We start from the raw sequence: 8,657 nt of genomic DNA on the forward strand, positions 1-8,657 counted from the left end.
CTTTGCACAACCAAAATATACACAGCCTCTGCTGTGATTTGTTCTTTTGACTGAAGGAGTCAAAAAGATCTGAGTCAGTAAAAAGAGCCAATCTTCCCATCACTACTGCTGGAGTTCCCTGAGGAGAGAATTGAGAACCACTGATTTAGTCAACTGTTCTCAAATGACACAAGGCCATAAATGAGTCCCTCACAAGACACTGTCACTGGCCATAGTCATAAACAACATGTAATGACATATGTGACGATGTGAACACATCCTCACTTAATAAAAGACTGAACATTTCCCAAGTTTTGCTGTATGTGTATTTATGAATGTACTGTATATTGTGTAAATGGCCCTGTTTTCTATCACCATTTCATCTGGCTATAGAGTGATATATTTTCCACCATTTTGCCTGAATCAGTTGATTGTCTTTAATTGAACGTGTGTGTGGAATGTTGGTATGACAACACAGGTTGGCTAATTGTAGGCTCCTCCCACTAATTGAGTTGACGCACTATGTGTTTAAATGTTTGTGGGAACCTGCCAGTTTGAGTGAGAGGTGAGCAAGGAAAGACCTGTTTGTTTTATTGTAGGTCTTAATTGGTTTAGGCTGTTTTGATATATTTATTCAAATAAATCTCACATTTTGAGAAGCAACTGATCCTGATTTTCAGTGAAAACCTTTTAATGTGAAGGGCATCGGCTACCATCCTGCCCAATGGCATAGTAAGTTGAAATATAATTGTATTTAAATGTTCTGTCTGTTTTTGTGCAACCCAACACAATTTGGAGCAACGCTAGTGTATGTAAAATAAAGACTTGCTTTGCTAAAAGCAGCTAGGCATCAGCCAGCCTTTTCACAGCACAACACAACAGATTAGATAAACTGGAATGACACTCACGGTTGCACAACAGCTGTGAGCAAACTACACCCCAAAATATTGTAATGTGCCTCCACATTTTAATTAGCACTAAAAGAGGAAAAATCCCTTTTCTGAACTGCAAAGAGCCATTTGAAGGGCTCAGTAATTTTAGTCATTATGGTTCCACACAGAACATCACCCTTCCCGAAGAACCCTAATTTCTAAGTGCGTAGCACCTTTTAGAACAGAGCGAGAATCAAATATATTCTACAAAATGAAGACCCAAATGCAGAGAAATTAGGTTTTTAAATAGAGGGACTATTAAAAACTGAAATTAGAAATACTAGCTCAGTGTTGTCAGCAGGTGAAGCTGGAGGCATTTTGTATTCATGTTAAATTTTCCACATTATCTAAAGAAATGCAGTCCACTGTGTTTTCACCTCAAGTCTTCTGGAACTGATGAAACAGCTTGCCTATTGGGGAGTTACTTTAGGTGCTGTAGTGCTTTACAATCTCAGGCAATTCTACCCACTTATCAGCTAGTGGTGCTTTATTACATGTGTGTCCTCTAGTGGGGTTACAGTGGAACTGCAGGTGTTCTTTATGCATCCTGTCGAGTAAGCCAGGACTCAATCAGATCTGTGGTAATCAGTATTAATTGACCAAGATTAAAGTACATTTTGAATTGAGACATTAGACATCTGATCAACTAGAATATACCTTTATTTCATACTAGTGTTTGACCAAAAAGATAAATACAAACCCATACTGGACTAGAATTATGAGCAACAGCGTGAGTATCAAACAGGCTCAGTCTCTATTGAGAGGTCACCACAGAGCAGGGGTGCCAAACTCTATTCCCGGAAGTGTCTTGAGTTTTGCTCCTCCCTTGTACTTGATTGATCAATTAAGGTAACTGATTAGTTAGGACCTCACCTGATTCGTTAGGTCTTAAATGGGAACTGCCTCCTCAAACCAACTTCTGTTTATAAATGCCTATGTGTGATCAATATGAGTCAGAAACATTCATTATAGTGTCAACTGACTATAAAGAGTAAATGGGATCATTTTGATCAGTCTCTAATCCAAAACTAGATTTGGAAGTGAGTGCGTTATGACGGGTATGGATGAGTTTGGTATGGATTACTTGCATGACACTTTTGCCAATGATATCCAATAGAGCCCCACAGTGGAGGTATAATAAAACCTAGGGGTCAAACAGGGAAATGGTTCCAATTTTTGTTCCACCAATTTTCCCCGTAGAGGATTTTAGAAGCACTTAAGGGCTGTTTTGTGTAGTATTACCCGGGCGTGACATTTTGATAACCATGTTAATCTCTCTTGGACAAGGGGACTTCTAAATATTTTTGGCTCTATTTATACTCCGATTTGGAAATGCTAATTTGCATCAAAGTAGACATGCAAAAATACAAGGTCCTGCATGTAATTTCTAGCTGACACCTTTGCTAACAGGTGTGTACATTTAAAACTTGCACAAGAGCATTTGCTTCCTGTTAAGGCTAGGGCTGATTTCAAGGTTTTACTGTTAACATACAAAGCATTACATGGACTTGCTCCTACCTATCTCTCCGATTTGATCCTCCCGTAACTACCTTCTCTCGCTCTCTCCGAGGACCATGCCTGATGACTCCTGGTTGTGCTGCTGATTCAGTTTCTGCTGCTGTGGCCTGTTCACCGGACGTGCTACCTTGTCCTGGACCTGCTGTTTTTGTCTCTCTCTACCACCCTATGTCTCAACCTCTGCCTTGCTATGAAAAGCCTACTGACATTTACTCCTGAGGTGCTGACCTGCTCCACCCTCTACAACCACTGTGATCATTAGTTGACCCTACTGGTTATCTATGAACGTTTGAACATCTTGAACGATCTGGCCTTAATTCAAAACACTCATATGCATGTTAGAGCTTATGCATATGGTTATGAGCCCAGGCCTGAAAAAAAATGAAATAACCTGAATTAAAATTATAGCCTACCGCATATTACGCATGGCAGAAAAACATTACACAACCGATTTCAAGATGTCATTGGTCTAGACTCCAAAATTTAACAGATTTGAGTAATTGCCTTTGAGTGTGGGCTGTATTATGCATCCTGGATGGACTGATTATCTTATGCTACGCTCCAAAGTGCGTATATCTATCCATGAGTCTGGGAGAGAACGTATGGCCATAGGCCAGGGATCATCAACTAAATTCAGCCACAGCAGCATTATTATAGTTTTTGTTGAGCGGATGGTCTGGGTGCCGGAACATAATTACTAGTCACTCTTCAGCAAGTTTAGTAAAATGTTTTCTTGCGAAAACATTACTATTGATGTTACCGAACAGATTTCACTTGGTTTGCCAAATTAAGCACTGGGTAGCCCATGGCATACAGAGGACTACCACCTGTCGGGCAACAGGTACAGGGGAAAAGGGGTGTTGATGGTGTAAGTTTAAAGTTGTAAAACAGTTGGCTATTGTAAAAGTGTAGCACGTGTTGAAAGCATTGTACACTGTAATTCCAAATGGTAGCGCATAGTCACTCTTTCCAGGGCTGTGGGGGCACGTGGAGTTGTGTGGTGGCCGGGGGTGATGTTAAACAAACTCAAATATATTTGGATTTTGTCGGGCAGCAAGAACATGCTCCTCAAACAATGGTTGATGCATGGAGTGGAATATTTATTTCTCAGCTGCTCATATTAAGCACATGCTCTGCTATAACCATTGCCATGATCTACAAAACGAGCTGTCAGGGAAGCATGCAGCCTCCATTCACTATTTGAGTGCACACCGATGAAATGTATTTTTTTTCCTCTGCCACTGTTCCCCATTTGATAATGGGCCATTCTAAATCAAAGCTACTTTTATACATATTAGTAAAGACGAGATTAAACAAGTCTGAATGGTAAAAATATGATCACTTGAGTGAACAGCTGTGCAGCCTGAGACAAGGAACAGAGTGCAACCTTTGCTATTTTCTCAAATGATCAATATCCTAGTCATACAACGTGTTCAAATACCATGAGACCGGTAGTCTTATGCATGACAATAACCAGCTGCCAAAATGTCAAGACAGCCACAGCCCCAAGATTAAACACTATAGCTGTGTTAGAATACCCATACTAACATACTGTATACTACATACTTAATGAGTGTATATACTATTAGTTCGTTTTAGTATACTGTAAACGAACCAGTATCCTTTCAGTTGAGCATACTAGCTCTTTGCCGGTTGACCGGAAGTTGATGCTGTTGCTATGCATCCTCTTGCTAGCTAGTTAGCACAAATTACTAGTTAGACATTTTACGACTTCGGGTATGTTCTTAAATTCAATCTGGAGTGCCAGAGTGCGCTCATAAATTCAGAACATTGTCAGATTGTATATTCAGAGTGTTTCGCTCTCAGAGCGCACACTGAATGCTTGAGCCCTTTTTCAGGACCCTGTCTTTCGAAGATAATTCATAATCTAAATAACTTCACAGATCTTCATTGTAAAGGGTTTAAACACTGTTTCCCATGCTTGTTCGATGAACCATAAACAATTAATGTTCACCTGTGGAACAGTCGTTAAGACACTAACAGCTTACAGACGGTAGGCAATTAAGGTTATGAAACCTCACAGTTATGAAAACTTAGGACACTGAAGAGGCCTTTCTACTGACTCTGAAAAACACCAAAAGAAAGATGCCCAGGGTTCCTGCTCATCTGCGGGAACGTGCCTTAAGCACGCTGCAAGGAGACATGGCAATAAATTGCAATGTCCATATTGTGAGACGCCTAAGACAACGCTACAGGGAGACAGGACGGGCAGCTGATCATCCTCACAGTGGCAGACTATGTGTAACAACACCTGCACAGGATCGGTACATCCAAACATCACACCTGCGGGACAGGTACAAGATGGCAACAACAACTGCCCGAGTTGCACCAGGAACGCACAATCCCTCCATCAGTGCTCAGACTGTCCGCAATAGGCTGAGAGAGGCTGGACTGAGGGCTTGTAGGCCTGTTGTAAGGCAGGTCCTCACCAGACATCACTGGTAACAAAGTCGCCTATGGGCACAAACCCACCGTTGCTGGACTAGACAGGACTGGCAAAAAGTACTCTTCACTGACGAGTCACGGTTTTCTCTCACCAGGGTTGATGGTTGGATTCGCGTTTATCGTCGAAGGAATGAGCGTTATACCGAGGCCTGTACTTTAGTGCGGGATCGATTTGGAGGTGGAGGGTCCGTCATGGTCTGGGGCAGTGTGTCACAACATCATCGGACTGAGCTTGTTGTCATTGCAGACAATCTCAACACTGTGCGTTACAGGGAAGACATCCTCCTCCCTTATGTGGTACCCTTCCTGCAGGCTCATCCTGACATGACCCTCCAGCATGACAATGCCATAATGCTCGTTCTGTGTGTGATTTCCTGCAAGACAGGAATGCCAGTGTTCTGCCATGGCCAGCGAAGAGCCTGGATCTCAATCCCATTGAGCACATCTGGGACCCGTTGGATCGGAGGGTGAGGGCTAGGTCCATTCGCCCCGGAAATGTCCAGGAACTTGCAGGTGCCTTGGTGGAAGAGTGGGGTAGCATCTCACAGCAAGAACTGGCAAATCTGGTGCAGTCCATGAGATGGAGATGCACTGCAGTACTTAATGCAGCTGGTGGCCACACCAGATACTGACTGTTACTTTTGATTTTGACCCGCCCCCCTTTTGTTCAGGGACACACTATTCCATTTATGTTAGTCACATGTCTGTGGAACTTGTTCAGTTTGTCTCACTTGTTGAATCTTGTTATGTTCATACAAATATTTACACATGATAAGTTTGCTGAAAGTAAATACAGTTGACAGTGAGAGGGTGTTTCTTTTTTTGCTGAGTTTATAAGTAGCCAACTAACATACTGCTGTGATGATATGCTATGTGGTTCGTAAGGACAGCGTAGCTAATAAATTGTCAGCCAACTTAATGTGTAAGGTAACTTATTTGAAAAGTCATTTATTACATTGCTCAACATTGTTAACATTTGTCATTAGTTAAAGCAACTAATTCGTTTTCCGCTATCATTGGACTTTGGCTGCATATTTTCTTCAAATCTGAAAATGTGACGCCACGCCCATTTCCTGAAAAATTGCATTATGGGCCCTAAAGTAGGGAAATATTGAATGCGGTCCAAACACTTAAAAGACACCCTATCCCCTCAGCCCTCAAATTAAGTGGACACTTCTGAAAACGTATCATGACGTTTAATGAGTATACACTTGTACGGCAAGGGGCAAAGGAGGAAGCAATGATTATTATTATATATTTTTTTAAATGGACCACCCTTGGCCGGAAATTCATCACTCGTTCATCCCGCGGTGATTGTTTTCAGCCACCGGAAGCTTGTGGGTGCTTTATGTGCTACAGTTAATTGAGTGCATGTCTACTTATTTATATAATCCTACTGTATGATAGCTAGCAAATGAATTAGATAACTAACGTTAGCCTGCCTAGCTGGAACTTCTGAAAAAGGGAAATGTTTTATTTCTACATTTTCCAAAAGAGAACCAAACAAAATCATTTACTTTTTACGAAACGTTTTTGTGCTGTCATGTGCATTAGTAGCACCATTTCTGACTTATTTGCATTTGTGTTAACTTACAATTGTATGTTGACTTCTCCATTGATCTTGTAAGTTTTCGCAGACTTTTCTTACCGAATGTACAATCGTCGTGAATTGAATTGTGGGAGTTTCAGGCCCCGGAGTGAACATAATTGTACATTGGCAAAGCCGACTAAAAACGAGGGCTGAGGGGCTTACGTTGCAAACTTCCCTTGCTTGGCTAATCATTTGGACCGCCCTCCAAGATGGCAACAGAGATTCCCCCAAGGGCATAAGGCGAGGTTACGTGGACGAGGGTGTGTCTTAAAACTTCTTATGGCTTGAATCCCGTTAGCGGGATCGATATGACGACAGCCAATGAAAGTGCACAGTGGCAAATACAAAACATCAAAAATCTCATAATTAAAATTTCTCAAACATACAAGTATAATACACCATTTTAAAGATAAGATTATCCTTAATCTATCCACAGTGTCCGATTTCAAAAAGGCTTTACGGCGAAAGCAAAACATTAGATTATGTTAGCACAGCACCTAAACAAGAAAAACCACACAGCCGTTTTCCAAGCAAGAAGAGGCGTCACAAAAACCACAAAGTCAGCTAAAATTAATTACTAACCTTTGATGATCTTCATCAGATGACACTCCCAGGACTCAATGTTACAAAATACATATGTTTTCTTTGATAAAGTTCATATTTATATCAATTAACCCCATTTTACATTGGCGCGTGATGTTCAGAAAATGTATTTCCACCAAAACGTCCGGTGAATGAGCACATCAATTTACAAAAATACTCATCATAAACGTTGATAAAATTTACAACAGTTATTGAAAGAATTATAGATATACTACTCCTTAATGCAACCGCTGTGTCAGATTTTAAAATAGCTTTTCGGCGAAAGCACATTTGTCAATATTCTGAGTACAGAGCTCAACCATCAAAGCAAGCTATACAGATACCAGCAAAGTTCAGGAGTCAACTAAACTCAGAATTAGTATTATAAATCTTCCCTTACCTTTGCTGATCTTGGTCGGAATGCACTACCAGGACTCCTACTTCCACAAGAAATGTTATTTTTGTTCGAAATACTCCATATTTATGTCCAAATACCTCCGTTTTGTTTATGCGTACAGATCACTATCCAAAGGCATAACGCGTGATCGTAAAACAAGAGACAAAAAGTCAAATAGTTCCATTACCGTTCGTAGAAACATGTCAAGCGATGTTTACAATCAATCCTTAGGGTCTTTTTTAACATAAAACGTCGATAATATTCCAACCGGACAATAGCGTATTCATTACAGAAGAAAAAGAAGGAGCAGAGGGCCAAACGTGCCCTCGCAGTAAACAACTCACTGGTCCCAGGTAGTCCACTGATAGACTGAGCTTCTATTCTCTGCCCAGTAACAGGAGATGCATGAAACAAGTTTCCAAAGGCTGTTGACAGCCAATGGAAGCCTTAGGAAGTGCAAAATGACCCCACAGACACTGTAGTTTGAACAGCGATTAGATAGAACTACAAATCACTTCCTGGTTGGATTTTCTTCTCAGGTTTTTGCCTGCCATATGAGTTCTGTTATACTCACAGACATCATTCAAACAGTTTTAGAAACTTCAGAGTGTTTTCTATCCAAATCTACTAATAATATGCATATCTTAGTTTCTGGGAGTGAATAGGAGGCAGTTTACTCTGGGCACGTCAGTCATCCAAGCGACTCAATACCGCCACCATCCATAAGAAGTTAAGTGCTTAGCCCGCAGCCTGTGTCTTCTGCGTGTATACTTCAGATAAAGGCAAATTTAGTACGACATCCAGGAACTTTATGTATACTAACTATGACCAATAAGCATACGATCAGCTCAATTCACGTCACAAATAGTACGGTTAGTATGAGTATTCGAACACAACTTATGTAATGTAATGTCAGAGGAAGATTTGCATAGCTAACGTTGCACCTGCCTATAAGGTCTGCTACTAGTGCTAAAACAACATGCTTGTTCTCGTAAGTCTTGTGTATTTTCTAGGGTAAAAATACATGTAAAAATGGTACTCGTCTAGCCTGAGTACCAGTCTTTTTAGCTAACATGCTACAAATTAGTGTCAGCAAGCACTCAGCAATGTAATGCTGGTTGCGTAGTCACGGCGTCAGCATTACTGGCCTGAGTCTATTCTGCACTTAGTCACTCTTAGTATAATTACTTCC

General features: G+C 40.9%; 1 long non-coding RNA gene across 1 annotated transcript; it reads left to right on the forward strand.

The window, feature by feature from the left end:
- The first annotated feature begins 558 nt into the window (after positions 1-558).
- On the forward strand, positions 559-2,939 carry LOC115165160 (uncharacterized). Its single transcript, XR_003870084.1, has 2 exons — positions 559-711; positions 2,482-2,939. It is a non-coding gene; the product is annotated as an uncharacterized LOC115165160 (long non-coding RNA).
- Positions 2,940-8,657: the final 5,718 nt, after the last annotated feature.

Source organism: Salmo trutta, chromosome 27 (genome assembly GCF_901001165.1).
Source record: "Salmo trutta chromosome 27, fSalTru1.1, whole genome shotgun sequence".
Lineage (NCBI taxonomy): Eukaryota > Metazoa > Chordata > Actinopteri > Salmoniformes > Salmonidae > Salmo > Salmo trutta.